This window comes from Gallus gallus, chromosome 2 (assembly GCF_016699485.2).
Source record: "Gallus gallus isolate bGalGal1 chromosome 2, bGalGal1.mat.broiler.GRCg7b, whole genome shotgun sequence".
Classification (NCBI taxonomy): Eukaryota; Metazoa; Chordata; class Aves; order Galliformes; family Phasianidae; genus Gallus; species Gallus gallus.
In genome coordinates this window covers 116,320,215-116,338,231 of record NC_052533.1, presented here as the reverse complement: position 1 = coordinate 116,338,231, position 18,017 = coordinate 116,320,215, and the positions used below count along the sequence as shown (strand labels likewise).

The 18,017-nt window shown below is 41.3% G+C and overlaps 1 protein-coding gene across 13 annotated transcripts in view; it reads left to right on the top strand.

Annotated features, from left to right (window-relative positions):
* NCOA2 (nuclear receptor coactivator 2) overlaps positions 1-18,017 on the top strand; it is a 192,466-nt gene that overhangs the window by 68,463 nt on the left and 105,986 nt on the right. For 9 of the 13 annotated variants that reach the window (XR_005856145.2, XM_015282896.4, XM_046928529.1 and 6 more), the window contains one exon: positions 553-748. The exons of 3 other annotated variants lie outside the window; for them this stretch is intronic. The gene's annotated coding sequence lies outside the window, so the exon portion shown is untranslated. Of the gene's footprint in view, positions 1-552; positions 749-9,683; positions 11,628-18,017 lie in introns of those variants that run through there. One more of the 13 variants, XM_046928545.1, reaches the window with a different exon arrangement.

The window sequence follows — 18,017 nt, the reverse complement described above, 5'->3', positions numbered from 1 at the left end:
AGAACAAAGCAGGGGAGACAAGGGGAGAGTGGCACTGCCAGTCAGCATGGCTAAACAGGAAGGAGTTGGGGTTTAGAGAGATGTGGACCCTAAAAGCAAGAGTGAAAAAGGGCCAGGGCTTCAATCAACATGGGCCAGGGTTGTGGCTTAAGGAAAACGGGCAGAGGAGTTCTGGAAATGACTTTTTTGTGAAGATTTTTTCAGTATAAGGAAATACGTCTGCTTTAGTAGGAGCTCCTTCAGTATATGTTGACCACCACCTATTGCTAGTCCCTCGAAGAAGATTGCTTTGCCTTTCCAGTCAGTTGCTCATTTACTCCTTTTCTACAGCAGCCTGAAGATCTGAATTTGTGTGGGTATTGGTGTGACGCCATCGCACTGCCTATTTCCAGTAACTTAGTTTAATTTTTCTGGAAGCGGTGATGCAAACATCTTTGCAGCATAGCGTTGCCCAAGTCAAAGGAAGACAAACCCAAGTTTGTCTTTGCAAATCTCCCTCATGTTATCGCTGAATGGCGTTTACCCATGTGCTGACATGCTGTTGTTCCACAGGAACCCCTGCTTCACCGCGCACAGGATGGACCTGCTCTGGGGATGAGCCTGGTGCCCGCGGGGCGAAGGCTGTTCTCCGTGGTGGCCCAGCCTCGCTGACAGCAGGAGCCGTACGGATGCTCTACGCAGCTGCGAGCTGCCCTGGGGATTGGGACTTTCTTCCTGGCCGTGCTACAGAGTTCCTGTGTGATGCTAGGTGAGTTGGTTGACCCGGGCTTTTCTCCCGTTTTTGTGCGCCTTGCTTTCCTGCGCATGACTTGAGATCTTTGTATCTGATTTGGGAAAGTGCTGAGCACTGATAACTGCAAGCGAGGCAGCGGGGGCCGAGGTTTGAAAGTGCTATATAAAGCATGCTGTAATGCTAAGCGCTGTGAAGAAATGAGGTCTGAGTTGTGCCAAACTGCAGACAAAGTTGTGTTCAGAACTGGGGAATCGTTTTGACCTTAAAGCTGGCTTTGCTTTGGTTAGGAAGTTAGGAATAACGGAGTTATTCTAAGTTGAGAGTAACAGTGGGAGTAACCCTTCTGTTTGTTGAGCTGAGCTGCACCACTGAATTCACAAAGAAATGATTTGTTCCGTCTTCCAAAAAAAAAAAAAAAAAAGGTTTGAATAATGTGCAGTACGGAAGGAGTCAGCCTATATGGCAAATACCAGGAGGGAGGCAGCTCCCTGCCTTGGTTCTGTATGCTGAGCGGAGCAGAGGTGCCCTGGAAGTTCAGTGACACAGTGCAGGGCACGCTGAGCCATACAAGCAAGGGCAGAGAGCAGGCTGCTCTGAAACTTGTGGCATTTCCTCCCGCGAGTGCCTGCCTCCATACATTGATTTCAGCCTAGATGCCCTCATCACACAGTCTGATTTGGGGTGCAGGAAACAGGGCATTTTTTGATGCTGTCAACTCAGATCATGTATGTGCGCAGAACTGAAATGACAAGGAAATTCATCGCTCATCCCCAGCACACGCCTCTTGCGCCTGGTTATTGTATCAGATACAAAGCGCCCGGTGTTTGTAATACTCACTATCAGAATGGCTTGAGGTCAGAATTTCAGCTGCATTTCTTCAGTCTCAGGATCCCTGTTTTCCCAGCATGGTGTCCACAGCCGGCTACGATAGCGCTGCAATCAGTAGATAGCGGGGAAATTTTTGGCCAAGGCATGGTTAAGCTAAATATTGTTTTAACTTAGCTAACCCGAATGCAGAATATCTAACATTAGATCAGATTTTATGAATTAACCAAGAGCACGGTGCCTAGAAACACAGCGAGCACGTTTGCCAGATAAGCTGTTACTCTGTGTTGCAGAAGAGGGAGGCAGTCGAAGAGCTGAAGCTTTAATAGTAGCTAAATATTACATTAAATACACAGAGTAAGAATGCACATTCCCCTTCCAGCCTGCTCACGGGGGATCCGCTGCATCTGGCTCTGCGAGTGGCTGCAGCACTGCTTCAGGCATAGAGCAGGGTTTTCAGTGCTGCTTTCTAAGAAAACCTGAGGTATTTTTGTTTGACTACTGCCCTGCAGGGGAAGTGTTTATTTAAATCCCTGTGTTTCAAATATTAAAAGGTGGGGAGGGGAGGGCAGAAACGACCTGCATCTTAGGAGCAGAAGTTAAAAATGAAATCCTTTGCTTAGCCCAGAGCATTGGAAATGATGTTGCAATTAGACTGATGCAACAACCCCTGGTATAGAACCAACTTGGAGGCTGCTGCAGGGAACCTGGGCTGCAGCAGTGGGGCACTGCGCTGGCACCGCTATGTGGTGCTGCTCAATGGGGAGGGGCAAGCAAAATGCAAACCCAGGGCTGCAGTGGGAGGGAGCAGTGTGCTATCAACGTGCCTACTTCATTTCAGCAGCACGTCCAAGCCAGCGTGGAAAATCTTTCCTGCTAGGTGAAAGAAAGAATGGAAATGGAAGCTAATTTTGAGCTAGTATATTTTGAAAGCTGCTCATAATAGTGGAGTTTATTCATAGCACTTCATTTTTTTGCAACAGAAAAGTAAAATTCCTTTGGGTTAACTCAAACATCTGTTGAACAAATTGATTCAGTTTCATGAGTCTGTTACTGATTCTGAGGAGTAGGTGGTGCTTTATAAAACCGGTAGAGTCTGAGGTTTAGTGCCCGTATTCTTTCATTTTTTTTAAATATTATTAAAGTAGGTCATTTTGAAGTGTTACGTTTTCATGAATATAGCAATACCACAGTCAGTATTTTTAGTATTTTAAGTTTTCCCTCTAATGAGTTTTCTTCACTGTTGTTTTTAATCAACGTTGCTGATATCTTTATACAGTTTCCAGCTTTTTGTCCAGTTCTTAGTAACAAAGTATATGAGCAATTAAAAAAAATTAAAACAAAACTCCACCTTTTTCCTTATTTCCAGTAGTTTCTTCTACTCTGTTGCACTTGTGAAGGGAATTTATATGCCAGCAGTATTTTACTTGTTCCCACTGCTGTTGTCTCGTGTAGGAGAGGCTGTGGACTCTCTTCCTCTGGAGATATTCAGGACCCACCTGGATGCTTTCCTGTGTAACCTGCAGTAGAGAACCTGCTTTAGGAGGGGGTTGGACTCGATGGTCCCCGGGGGTCTCTTCCAACTTGTACAATTCTGTGATTCGTCTCAGACTTCACAATTGTGGGAAGAATGTTGTAGGTGACAAATCAGTTCATGACTCCACGTGGTGGAAGCTGAGTGTGTCATAAGAGTCAGAACTGATGCCACTTGAATTAATTAACAAGGAATCATTGGAATGCAGTTTATAAGGGTTTGCTCGCGTGCCTCAGAAATGCATTAATTTAATGTCATGCACATACATGCAAAGTAATTTATGTTTCTCAGGTATATTTCCTACCAATATGATCACTGAAGGGAAATCACAACTAAGTGTGATGTCAGTACGCAAATGAAATTATGTTGTTTGGGCTTTACCATTAAGTATACCAAATCAGTGGCAGTGCTTTTCGGGTACTGTGTAACTAGCAGTATTGTTCTGACATGTTTTTCATTCATCATTGAAGGGGAAAAGCTGAACATTGAATTTAGACAGTGAATACATGTGTTATTTGTGGTGCATATGTGATGTGGATAATATAAGACTGACATTAAACGCATACATTCAGTGTGATTGTAAGCTGTGCTGTTGTCAGCTTCTTGGTCAGGGTACCTAACTACTGTTTGGAGTAGATTGAGTAGCAAAGGATGAACTGAAGCTGATAATACTTTATAATTTTGCCTTAATTGATATTTTTCTGTATTCTTTATTATGGCTATTTTTGAAGCTTTAATACATGTTAATTATGTGGTAATTCAGCTATTGTCTTTAAAGTAAAAGGTAATGCAAGTATAAATAAGAGGGACAGTGGTGTGCCGTACCATTGCTGGCTTTTTTTCCCACAAGGGATTGCTTCATTGAAAAGGAATGGAGACATATAGCTGAGTTTTGTGAGGCTGCACTGGCAGTTGGAGGAGCTGCCCTGCTGATAAGATGTTCCATGCTCCCCTCGTGTTGGCTTTGTCCTTGGTGCAGCTCTCTGTAGTCTCAGATGACATGAAATGAAGCGAGGGGGAAGTTTTGTGGCTGAAGTCCTGTGCCAAGTCTTTTTGAAGTTGTATGTAACAGCTGTGCTGTAGCTAAAGAAAGTCTTTCTTTGCCTCCGTCGTAACATCTGCATAATCTTTAACAGCAGAATTGTTTCACTGTGATGTATCAGTTAGCTCATCTGAGCTGCCTTCATTGAGTCTTTTCCTATTATTTTTTTCACGTTAGAAATGCTTGCAGTACTTCTGGGGGGATAAGGTTGCAGGGGTGTGGGCATGAATGCTTCCATGCAGAATCAGTAGGCCTCAGTCCTAAATAAAAAATAACTCATGGAAGAGTTGAGGTTTAGAGTTTGTCTGTAGTTTGGCAGTGCTCTTAAGGTAACTGCAATCTTAATCTGCACCCCGAGAACAGATTTTTCTATGTCCACCCTGTTTGGAAAGTAGAGCCTGAATACAGGGTGACTTTCTGTGAGGATGTTACCAAAATGGTGTCATTGCTGCTAACCTCAGTCTCGTGACTTCCCAAGGAGTGCCTTGCAACCCCGCAGCAGAGATACTGCCCTGCCTCCTTTGTGCCAGCTGCCCATGTTTTGGGCTGGACCAGGTGGCTGGCTCTGCAGCTCCTTGATTGTGTGGCTGGATCAGAGTCTCTGCTGAGGGTGGTTTGGAAGGAGAGGTGGTGGGCCTGGCCTCTTCTGGTGGCAAATGGGCCTGTGGGCTGCTTTGGAGCCATGTCTGTGCTTGGGGAAGGAAGAAGGGGACTAAGGAAGCATTTGAGAACAGGTTACACTTTTTTACTTAGAAGGTTAGGAGAATTTATTACATCAGGTGTAACGGCATTTGAAGTTTTACCTTTAGAATTTCTTTACTATTTATTTTGTTTGGAGCTCTCCTCTCCTCTCCTCTCCTCTCCTCTCCTCTCCTCTCCTCTCCTCTCCTCTCCTCTCCTCTCCTCTCCTCTCCTCTCCTCTCCTCTCCTCTCCTCTCCTCTCCTCTCCTCTCCTCTCCTCTCCTCTCCTCTCCTCTCCTCTCCTCTCCTCTCCTCTCCTCTCCTCTCCTCTCCTCTCCTCTTTCTTTTTTCTACAAGAACTTCTTAATTGAACCTTCATTTAATGTCCTCCCAGTCTGGGACTAGGAGTTCTGTAAGGGTTCTCTCTCCATTAGTACTGCAATGCTGGCACATTTCACAGTTATAAGGTTGGATCCAATGACCAGATGTAAGAGGCTGTGTCTTGGAGAGCAGGTAGTAGAAGTGCCGACTCTTCCCTGTATTAAGTATTTTGGAGATCTAGACTGTAAATACCTTTATAGAAGGTACTTGAATCGCAAGCTGTGTGTCAGGAAACAAAGCTTGAACAATAATGCCTTTTTTTTTTTTTGTAAGTAAGAATTATCATCACATCTTGTCATCAGAAGTTACTGGAGATATGCATTTGATATTTAATTGATCAGTCTATAGATGCTTTCCTGCTGTAATCTGTTAGGAAAATACCTGGCAATGGAAAAGCAGAGGGCTGATTTATATAATTGTGCTCCTTGCAGAAGTTTGATTTGAGATCCAATTAAATAAGCAAAGTAAGAGAAAAGGCACAGGAAACATCCTGCTGCTTATTAGGGTTATTAAATGGTATTTTCATAATTATCTTCTGGTCAAATAATGATATTTTTATTATTATTCATACCGAGAGGACTGTGTTACTCCAAGAATTAAGAATTAATACTGTACTGTTCAGAATAATAAGGCTGCTAGTAGAAATTGCTTGAAATATACTGCATATTGAGTGGGAAAAGATGGACCTGCTGGTGTGTGTAGTCGGAGTGCAGGCTGCCTGCCCGGTGGGACGTGCAGTGACCATCAGCCAGCCCTGTGCACACCCTGATGACAGCTGGGTGTTTGGGGCTCACACATGTACAGCACATGTGCTTCCTGACGCCTGCGGAATATTATTAGGCCTTAGAAATGGAGATGCTCGACAGCAGTAGTTTAATATATGACTTTTATCTACTCATTTAAAAATAGTAAAATAGGACCTTAAGGCCAGTCTTCAAAACTGAGTATGTTGAACTTTTCTGGAACTGGAATGTATCAATGTGGACTAAGTGATAGTAGTGGAGTACTCGCTTCAAAAACAGGAAGTGCCCACATTATATAAATTGCATAGTTTCGGCTGTCATAAATGTGGTTTCAATGCAGTTGCAGGAGTGAAGCCCAAAGTAGTTATAACCAGCTTACTTCCTCTTCCAGTCAAAGTGCAAATAGCCATATAATTAACAATCTGTGGCTCGTTTTCTCTAACAGAGTAAAGTATTCTATTTCACGTGTTCCATCCCTGTATAAACAGGGAACTCGACTCTCCGAGGAACATTTGGAAACCCCCATATTCTCGCTCGTAACCAAATTCACAGAGAGGATCTTTGCTCACCCTGCGCTTGGCAGTGATGCCCAGCCTGGCCTGTGTCCAGGCCCCGCCTGCATCCAGGGCAGCCTCGCCAAGCTGGCTGCCAGCCACCATAAACTGCACGGGGCAGCAGAAACCTGCCACAGAGCTGGTAGACAGCTTCTCTCTTCAGGGACTTCCCTCCTTACATTCCATTACAAATTGGCTTTATTCAAAGTCTTGTATCATTAATTTTTTGAGGACTGATTGCTCAGCTGTTTTGGACAGCTTTTTTTCTGACTTAATTCACCTATTTGTCTCTACTCGTGCGCTCGGTATGGCAGAAAAGCACAGCAAATACAGAAGGATAAGAAAGTTCCTCTTTGGCTCCCATACTCACAGGTCATTTTAAATATGTTTTAGGCTGTATGGGGCCTTTGAGGAGAGTTCCTGCTTCTCATCCAGAAAAGGCCTGTCATTGCTTCTCTGCTTCTGCTGCTGTCAGGCACTTGAACAGCAAATTCCTCCTGAGTATTCTCTCTGCTTGCTGGGGGGAGCCAGAGAGGAGCCTGTCCAGGGACAGGCAGCTCTCTCAATAGAGCTCTGGGGAAGCCCTGCTCGGTTGCTGAGATGAAAGCACTTGCCACATAGCCAGGATCGGTAGTGGAGCTTTTCTTGTTCTGACAGCCTTGGAGTGGCTTTTCGTCATGTGAGAGGCTGCATGACATTTTGCAAAGCCCTGTAAGAACCTTCAGGCCGAGCTCAACAAACATCACTCTGTCCTACACATAAAATGATGGCAAAGAAACATTTTGCTTCCCTTTCCTAGCTTTCCTCTTCCACTATCAGATAAATAGTGGATAGTATTTACCCAAGGCCTTGCGGAGTATTATGCATTTATGATGACAATTTTTTACTTTATGCAAGAAGTAATCCCTAAAAAGACTACTTCATACTGTGCTACCCAAGGTTTTCCCTTCTTTAGGAAAAGCTGGCTAACCATTTTGTTGTCACAACCAGGAGATCTACATGGATGTCCAGAACCTTGATTCATCTTTTTGAATGGAATTTTAAAAGCAAAAGAAGTGCTAGAATCATAGAATCACCAAGGTTGGAAAAGACCTCCAAGATCATCTAGTCCAACCGTCAATATTTCCCCACTGAACCACTGTCCTTTAGTACAACATCTATACGTTTCTTGAACACTTCCAGGGACAGCGACTCCACCGCCCCCTGGGCAGCCTGTTCCAGTGCCTGGCCACCCTTTCGGAGAATAAATTTTTCCTAACATCCAGCCTGAGGGCTTAATAGCCCCTGCATAAAAACCAATTTACAACATCGTGAAGGGAACAGAAGTCAGGACAGTTGTGCTTGGAGCTTCCCAGAATTTTTGGCTGTATTTTAACAGGGAAGACAGGAGAAGACCAAGGAAAGTGAGAACTGCTATAAGACTTGTGAAAAACTGTGGCTGTTTGAAGTGTTTCTTTCATTCTAAAACTTTAAGACACACTAAGGGTTATAACATATTCAGCTGTGTAAAAGATTCCTTCTTGTTCTTGTCTTCCTATGTTTTAAGAGAACATGCAGCTCTCACTCTGAAGGGAAGCAGTGACACAGCTTACATTTGAGCTTCTCCGTACTCTGTTCTGTGCATAGGTAATAATTAATTATAACATAACTGTAGCATTATCATCACTCATTCAGAAGAGCCTTATCTTAGGCACTTGCCAGAGTTACTCATGTTCCTTTGCTAGCATGACATGGCCATAGTTTCCTTCATGGTTGCCTTCCTAATCCAATCTCAGCTGTTGAAACGTACTCACATTGTGTGGTGCATTCTCACTGACTTAAGTGACTGGAAGGGGCTGTATTGTCAAAGAGGGTAGTAGGACCAGTCAGTTCAGTGCAATGAATAGGTTTCTCTCATTTGTGCTATAGTATGGTCCCAGAGGTGGTCTGTGGGCCAAGACCAGCCTGCAGGAGATGTCTGTCTCTGCCTTTTGCCAAAAGAGGTGGGCAGTTCAGAAGCAGCAGGTGCTGCCCAGCACATGGACGTTATTCCGGGCTTGTCCCAGTTCAGTTTAGAGGACAGCCCCTAGGGCAGTGGAGGGAGCTTGATAGAAGAGCCTCCAACCATTGTGGTCCAGTGTTATTTCATCACTGGCATCTTGGCTGTATATCTGGGATAACTCCTTGTGGCATGTGAAGGCTTGTCAGGTCAGCGACTACCACGAAGACTCAGAGGTGATGTCTGTGGGAATCAGGTGGTGGGAGGAATCTATAGCCAACCACCAAAACAATGGCAAAGCCCTTATAATAACTGACCTCTTTTAATAGAAAACCACATCCTTCAAGACTGCTCATTAAACATGCATTTATCAATTACAAGCTACCGTGGTATATAAAAAGCATAAAGTTTGAATGTGACATGATTCAGATTCTAACTTCTAATTGCCATTTGAGAAGGCAAATAGTACTTTCTGAGGAGACACGGTATTATTGTAGATTATGTTATAGTTTTATATTGCATCTTAGGGAAATTTAAACATTGATTTGAGACAGTAACTATTAAATGTGAAAAGAGCATAAGAAGTTGGAATGGAAAAAAACCACAGTACATGTATATGTATTTGTCATTGGTATGCTGTGATAGTCTATAAAGATTTTATTATCCTGAGATAATACGCATACCCATTACATGAGAGCACTGAATATTTATTTAATAGATGCAGGTTGTCCAAAGCAATTATCTCTATGCTCAGTTGTGTATTTTTATTATCGTAAGGTTAAATACTAAATGAAGATTTCAATTTTTTATACTATTTACATTTTGTTTAAATTCTGCGTTTTCTCATGTTGACTGTTTTAAGAATTTTCACCATTGAGCATTAAGGGAAGCATTAAGCTCTAGCTGTGATGAGGAGATTCAGGTGAAAACAAAACAATACGAAAATGATGTACAAAAAAGGCTTTCAGATTTTAGTTTTAAGATCTCAGCTTGCATTATTTCTCTCTTTCAGCTGACGGTAGGAAAAACTCTAAGTTACTTTTATGCTTGTCTATTTAGATAATCTGTATTACTTAACTCAGGCACAAACACAGAAATGCATGTACCGTGGTAGAGGATCACTGCAATTAGTCTTGGCCTCCAGTTTTTTTTTGCAGGATTGTTGTTCCTTAATTAAATTGAATGAAAGCACCAATTCTCCTGCATCGCACTTCCCCGCAGTTGGTGCTCTGTGGACCTACATGAAATCCCACTGAGCCTCATCAGGCTGCTGCCCTATGGTTTCTGGCCTGAAAGATCTGCTTCCTAGGGATAGACTGTTTCTCCTTGTCAGGGATGGGGCCCTTGCAAGTCAGCTAACCAGAATGCTCAGATCAGTGTTGGACTCTCCAAATTGCCCCAGTAATATAAACGGTAGTATAAATTCATGCTCTGTACCTGCAAACTTTCTAATATTTCTTGTTGAGCTGTAGAAATATTAGAAGTGATGCACTCTTTAAAGGAGCTATAACCACCTGGGTTCAAATCCTGCGTATTTTTATTCTGGTGGGACTTCTACTGAGCAGTAGTCTCATGTAGAAGATTTCTGAACTCTTGTTACTGTAATGTTCCAGTCCTTATCTTCAATAATTTAACGGTGGTTTCAGGGCTTCTCTCAACTTTTGGTCATAAGATCTTTCCATTTTTCTTCCAAATCTGGTTTCTATTTCAGGCAGACTTTTATTTTCCAGAAAGAAAAATTACAGAGTTCAGGAGAAGTAGTGAAACTTCAAAATTCTGCTTGTTTTCTGCAGTGTTTTAAATTAATCTTCTGTCACTGTTGTTAATAGGGGGCACAAAAAATGTAGAAAAAAACCAGCATTTTTCAAGCACATGGAGATTTATTCAACCATTAGGTTCATAAATAGATCGATCTTGTCTACGACTTTGTTAAAGATTTTAGACAGGAGTGATGGAGAATGGATCAACATTTTTCTAATTACATGTTCAGATAGAGCCATAGAAGTACCTCCAAGTGCAGACACTGATTTAGAAGCACATTTTCTGTTTTGCTTTTGACAGTACCTATATGTGTTAATTTCTGAATTGGGTAGATGGTTGGTAACAAAGCACAAATGCAATAAGCATAGCAGACAGATGCCAGAGCATCAGTCTTTGTTTAGCAGCTGCTAAGTAAAATCCTATGGTCTTTGTAACGCAAGAGGTAAGATGATAATGGGCTGTTTCAGACTGTTTTTGGTTTATATGTTTGGGGTAATTCTTATTCTTTTTTCTTTTTTTTTAATTTCTTTGCTTTTATGTGAATGATTGTGACTACATAATTTTAATTTTGAGTGTGAATGCATTGAGTGTGAATGTATTCTTATGAACTGCTTAGAAGTGATCGAATGTTATTCATTTGATTATTCTCTTGTATATGTTATTTGACTGATATTTTCAGTGGCGTGGGCTTGCTTTTGTTCTCTGTTACATTTACAAAGGGTTTAGCATGTAAGAATCAGACATGAGACACAGCTATGCAACTATTCATGAGTGTCGACTTTAGTTTGTCCTTGGAGATAGAGTGCATGTGCATAAATACTGAATTTAAAAAAGGAAGTAAAGGATCACAAATCTATCACAATTCATAGACTACAGTAAAATACGAGTCCTTGAAAATGTATCTCTTTCTGTATAACTTCTGTTGGAAAATGTGGGGTCTGACTGTCTGCTTTCCTTTGAAAACTGCCTAGCAAAATCCAACTGTAGGTAGATTTAAATCTTATGATACTTGTGTTAAAGAGTCTTTTAGTATAACCATCTGTCTTCTTTGGGCCATCTAAATTAGCTTTGTAAGAAATTATAAGGTCATGTATTCTCATTTATTTTTAGTCTTCTTTTCTGTTGAATGAAAGGTCATGAGGTCAGCATGCACTTGTGTACACACGCACTCGCATTGTTTCTTCATCTCCCTTCACAGAATCATAGAATCATAGAATGGCTTGGGTTGGAAGGGACCCCAAGGATCATCAAGTTCCAACCCCCCTGCTGTGGTAGGGCCACCAACCTCCAGATCCGGCGCTGCTCTCTTTGGTGGCGGCTGTTGGGGATTTTGGTCACATCTTTTGGCAAAGCAGAGATCTCTGAAGTCAGAGCCCACACATTTTGTGAAAACAGGTATAGGTGGGAGCACCTAGACATGTCCTGACAAAGGGAAAGGTTGCAGCATGAAATAATCTTAAATCTTATTAGTTGCGTGTGAATCCTAGGAATGGGAAAAGATAGGCTTTTCACAAACGGTCCAGCTGTGGGAAAAGCTTCCTTCAAAGCTTTTGCCTTTCTAGATGCAGAAGTCAACCAAGCAGGAGATGCAAATCTGTGGAGATGAGGCTTCATTAACCCTGTTGTTTGTGGGACTGCTTGTTTTGTAAATATTTTAATAATAATAGTAATAATATCAGCAGCATAAACATCTCCATTCAACCTCCTGTTACGTATTCAGTGTTTACGTTAAATACGTAGGGATATTCATGTGAAAATCCTGATTTTCAAAGACACTTTCACAGTGAACGCAAAAAGTTAGTTGAAATGCCTGCAGAGCTTCTCCTCCCCCTCTCAAGGCACATGAAGCTATTGCTCCCCTCTCTTCCAAGCTGCAGGTACAGTGAGCTCCTTCCAGCCACGTTCTGCATGTGGTTCCAACTGCGCACGGCCAGAACTGCTGGAGCTCTTTACGGGGAGGATTCAGCACGGTTGCTGGGCTCCAGGGGAGTTCACTGGGAAGAACAATATCTCTACAGTACGCTTACTGAATATGGAAATGATAATTATTAAGCTAACCAACAAGAAATGTATTCTTAATAAAATGTGTGGGTAGGTTTTTCTTCAGTGTAATCATATGACTATGTAATACAAAAATTGCTTTGAGAGCGGGTCAAAGATTATATGTAGCAAAGACTGCCGTGATTGGTTACGAACAAGTGAAAACAGTAAACTTTTGACCCGGCAGCAGCAAATGGAACTGTGTAAAGCACCTACAGATGGCAGGGTTTAACATATAGTCGGTCTCTCGCCCTTTCACAGCAATTACGATCATATTACAGCGGGCATGGAGGGGAAGTCGCTTTGTAACTGTAATACAGTGCGTCTTTGAAAGTTTTGCATATGCAGTTGCATGTTTCATTTTGGTGCAGCCATCAATTAGCTTAGCAAAAAGAATCCAACTTCTGTCGTTCTTGTTTGCCTTAATGGTTTCCTGAGCAGCGTGCCAAGTTGGTTTTGAACAAAAAATCATTTGACCATTCTGAATAATTTCGATAATTCAGACTGCAGGGTATTTATTGCTGAGCCTTAAAGACGTGATGAAGGTTTTATGTGTCCTGCTGCTGCCGTGGGGTTGAAGGGATGAGGAAGTGTGACTTCAGAGAGACCTGGGAAATGGCCCTACCAATAATCCCGTTTGGTTCTTGGGCTCTTTTTGGTGCGTGCATTTTTCCAGTTGAGTTTTGAACAGCAAGATCAGTGGATAAACTACATTTATTAGTCTGACAAAAATATTATGACATGAAGGCCATTTGGCTGGGCTTTGGTTTCATTTGTACCTATGAAATCACAAATGACATCAAGTGAAAGAGTCTTGTGAATGAGAGAGTGATTTCCTGTGAACTTTGTCTGTCAACGAAGTCAGAAGCCCGGTTGCACTGCTGGCACAGAACGATGGTTGCGAAGCCTTCTGAGTATATTTCATATAACCCGGGGCCTATCAGGGAACTGGCTGAAGTGGAGGATTTTTGTGTATGCACTTCTCCCATGTTTGCCTTTGGTTGTCACGCTTTGACACACTGGCGGTCAGGAAAACAAGTCTACATTGTAGAAGGTGTGCTGCCTTGTGTTTGTGATGCGAATGTGACCACTATCTTCCTTCCCATCTCTTTGCTTTGCCCACTGGTTTATAATCCGATGTGCATGCCAGATGTGGAGGGGTGCAATGGGAGCACTCCAAGCTTTCAGCAGACCATTCCAGAGAGGGAGTTATTTTATTATAACTGCGGTTCACAAAAATTTGCCTTTGGTTTTCCAGGATGACTTTTACGGAGAGTGGGAATTGCAAGCATATGGTAGTAAGATAAATAAGATACTGAAAAATGTTGTTTTGAAGGAAGGAAGAATTTTCAAATACTGATAAAATAAAGGTGTTTTTTCTTCTTTTTTTTTTTTTTCCTTCATGTTGAAGCTTGCACTTTACATTGACTGCTGGGTTTAATTCCATTTGTTTTTGGAAACAAATGTATTCACTTCAGCCATGCCTGTACCTGCAGCAAAGAGCTTCTGCTGAAAGCTTTAAGGCACTTAAATGGCTCAGTGACTGTTAGCACATGAGTTTGATTGATTTGGTCACACAGGATTTTGAAACTTTCCTGTTTGTTAAAATACAGTGAAATGAAAACTACTCGAATGCCAAACAACATACCTTATTGTCAACTAATTCCTTCTACTGATTTTTAGCTTTCCCTCCAATAACGAACAAACAAAAAACACTAAAACAAACCTTATTGTTTAAAAATACCACCCATCCATCCTTCTCTTGTACTGATGAGCAGAAATCAGGTGGCAGAGAGCTGGCCTTGGTAGGAACTCCTGGGTTGGCAGAGTGACCCAACAGACCTCGTTAAAGCCTGATTGAGTAATCTTGATCTTCAGGGTAGGAGCGTAATTCTTCAACGTCAGAGACTTGTCTCTGTTGTGGCCATGACTTGCAAGGATTTGCTGTTTGCATGGCAGCTATTCCACCTGAAAATAGTGACTGCTGTTGCCACATTTCTACCTTGTAAGTGCCAACTTGAAGTAGATGTTCTGAATTTGTTCTACTTTGGGGATATAGAAAAGAAAAAACCAGCTTGGTAGGGAATGTTCCTTAATGTATAGAGCAGAAAGGAAAATTAATTAACAAGATGGATTTTATACTTGAGAAGGGAAGTTATTTTAGCAACTTATATTCATTTTTCTTGATCTTTTTGATGTGCAAAAAGGAATGTCCCAAAATGTTCTTATGGAAACTTTATTGAAATATGATGGGGTTATTTCCATAGTTTCACTGATTAAAGTAGAAATCTAAGTGAAGGACAGGTACACATGTCCTATTTTATGAATAACAGACTAACTAGTTACATATTGCAGGAACTGAAACATCTCCAACAATTAATATCTACTTAAAAAATATACTACATAATTCTATAAAATGGAAAACACGTTGACTTTCTGAGGGATGTATTAAATCTTGAACAAGTTTTACATACTTCATAGCACCTGCATTTTTCTCTTTTTCTTTCTGTAATAATTTCTGGAAATAAAATAGTTAAAATGACACTTTCAGTATCACTTAAAGCAGCCTAGGAAGGTTTCCATTATAAATTGAACAAAAAGTTCCTATCTCTTCTTTGGTAAGTAGGTGAAACTCCTGTGTGCCATGTTAGCATAGTTTCCTTTCAGTGTTATCTAAATACCTAATTTAGGTTTCCTTTATTCTCACTCCGAAAAGGCAACAGACAATAGCTATCACCTTGCATACAGATACAATAATGCATTGTGTGCTTGTCTCTTAACTTTCCTGCTATTCTGCTCCCAAAAGATAACTTTCCCAGCCTGGTGGAATTCTTTCCTTATTGTCCTGTATGGAAGCATAACTTAACTGGGTCAGTGCTTTCCTAGTCTAATTCAGGTGTCAAAGTCGTGTCACAAAAGGGCACCATTACTGCCGTATCTCTAATATTTAGGTCACTACGAGTGAATTATTGTCACAAGAATATTCTGGATATTGAGAGGTTTTTAAACTGTCATTAAACCATTGGAAAATCATTACAAATAAATTAGCATATAGATGTTGTTTGTCTGCTGCACGCTGAGCTAAACGTTGGCTGTGGAACTTCACAATAAAAGTAGTAATCTGCCATTTAAATCTAGTTAAAAGAAGTTTTATTCCTGATAGATTTAATTTACTAGGGAATGGTAAATAGACAAGGTGCAGAGTTAAACCTCTTTTCACAAAAAGCACCAAAATTAAGGCGAAATACTCACTACGAGAGTGAAGCTGTTGAATTTGGCACTCTTCTTTTGTAAACTGGGTAAGAATGCAGAAGATCCTTGTCCTGAGGTGAGGAATCTGATGAGAGATTTCTCTTCAGCCAGCTGCTCATGCAAGCTGGAGGGGACATCAGCTTTGGACAATGCATGAGATGCAGCAAACATCTCTGAAATGAAAAAAGGATCACTTGACCCTCATTTTCTATGTAGGCAGGAATTAGCTTGATGCTAGTCTTCAGCAGAAGAGTGTGCTTTTTGGGGTCCGTGTCGGCTCAGGTGACTGTTTTGACCTCGTGACAGTCAATCCCGAGCGCAGCCAGAGCAATATTAGTGTGCAGATTAGTGAAAGCTGATTGGCGAAAGCAGAGGCGCAGTGCCCATGTTTGCAGACGTGACCACTTAAAGCTAATAAGATTATAATGATTTGCATAGTATCTACTTAAGCACAGGTGGTGAAAGTAGTAGTGAGGGGCGGAAAAAAAGGTAAGGAGCTTACATATAGAGAGATATGGGGAGAACTGTGGTGAAACACGCCTGGCGCAGCAGCTCTCTTCTGCTGGGGCTGCGTGCAGCTCTGTCCTTGATGCTGATATCCCTGCTTACACTTCAGCTGTATGGGAATCAAAGACCGAACTCTGCTGAGAAGCATTACTCACCTGTTCAGTGTATTTGGCTATTTTTTGCAGCCAGGTGTAAGTACCAAGACTTTTAACAGCTTCTCGTAAAAACCCGCGCAGGAATTTTTGATGACATATGCATGTTTCATTTTACTGTCTGTAGGACTCCATTTGCACAGAGGAACGTATATCACTCAGTCCTCAGAACGAGTTCGTTTTGAAAGCTTAAAAAGTTCTCCAAAACATCATCAGATTGCCTTGCTGTGGATGACTTGGTCAGAAAACAGCAGCTATCTCCCTGCCTGCTTTGTGTTTTGGTACTCAATTCAGCTGGGAGAGGCTAGGAAAAAAAAAGAGAGGGATTTAAAATCATTTCCCTTTAATTAATCCTGGGAAAATGCTGGCAAATCTTGTCTTTTCTTAATGCACGGAGTATATCTTTTAAGTTCATTTTGTTCTTTCAGCACAGACAAGAACTACTATTTTTTGTTTCAAAATGATGCTTTGGTTTGCAGTTGCCACGTTTTGGGTTTACCTCATTTTAGCACATGCAGAGGAAGGAGTGTGTGTGGTTTGAGATTTGTTTTCTTCCTTCCCCTTTTTCTTTTCTTTTCTTTTTTCCCTTTTTAACAAACTTGGGGGTTTTTTGGTGAAGGGGGCATTCGTATGCTGTGTCAGTTGAATCTAGCTTTGGTGTGCTTTCATGGAATCATGTTTTATTATGAATTGTTATATGTCAGTGGTAATAATAGTGGCACTATTTTTTTGCCAGTAAAATATAAATCTTTGGCTTGCTTAAATATTGTGCTATTTCAACAGAGTTAAGTTGTCCTTTGTGGCACATCAGTGTACGTTCTTTCTTCAGGGAAAGAAAAAGAAGCAAAGCAAAGGAAGACAAAGACACAACCTCACTTTTGTTATCTCCCTTGGCTACCGCATTTAGACCTTGGGTCCTACTGCTCCTGCTCTTCAGAGGGCAGCACAACAGATTAATTTGTGCCTGTTGTATGCTCTTAAGTCCTCAGCAGTCTGATACAGCATCAAGGCTCCACCCTGAAAAATCAGGAGTGGTCTGATCCAATGCCAACAAAGCATTTGCACATAATCTTTGCAGTTAAGGACATGAATAGAGCCTTGGACTTAACGTTAGGTAAGACAGTTCAGAGAATTGCAAGATTAAATGTTTAATCCAAGCCATTATAACTGTGATGTTAACTAACAAATAAACTAAACTGTCTTTTCTTCCCACAGTGGTGTAGTCTTATAAATGTCCTCAAATGTAGGGATTAGCTTGGGGGTTGCAGTTCAACAGTTTTTCTACAGAGCATTTCTTGCATATTTATTTTGGGTTTAAATTTCTTTTTTTTCACATTAACACTAATGTTAGGAAAAACACTACTTTTTCAGCTCGTGAAAATGTAAAAGAATATCTTTGATTTCTTAGAATAGTGGGCCTCAATTCTGTTTTAAACAACCGTAGTCCTTGGAGTATACCTTCTTCTGGTATTTTTTTGTAGGTCGAATCAATATTTCTGAAGTAAATTATTTTCAAGTTGAGCTGTTCTCGAGGTGTGATGAAATCTGCATCAGAAAATAATCTGCTGAAATACCTATCAGTATCATTCATGTTTTAGTAGACTGCAACTACTTTTTTCAAGTGCAGACTGGTCTCTGATGTGGTCTCCAAGAAATATGCACTGTGGAAGAGAGACAAATTTGTGCATCCCTGTTGAGGAGATGCTGATAGCTTTGCTGATGGAGGTAGCACACTTTCCCATTACCATTTCCTAGAGCCAGTCCTTTCTTGTTTTTCCTCCTGGGTGTGTTTAGACTTACAAATTTGTCAAAGAGCTAACATCCACTGTGCGTT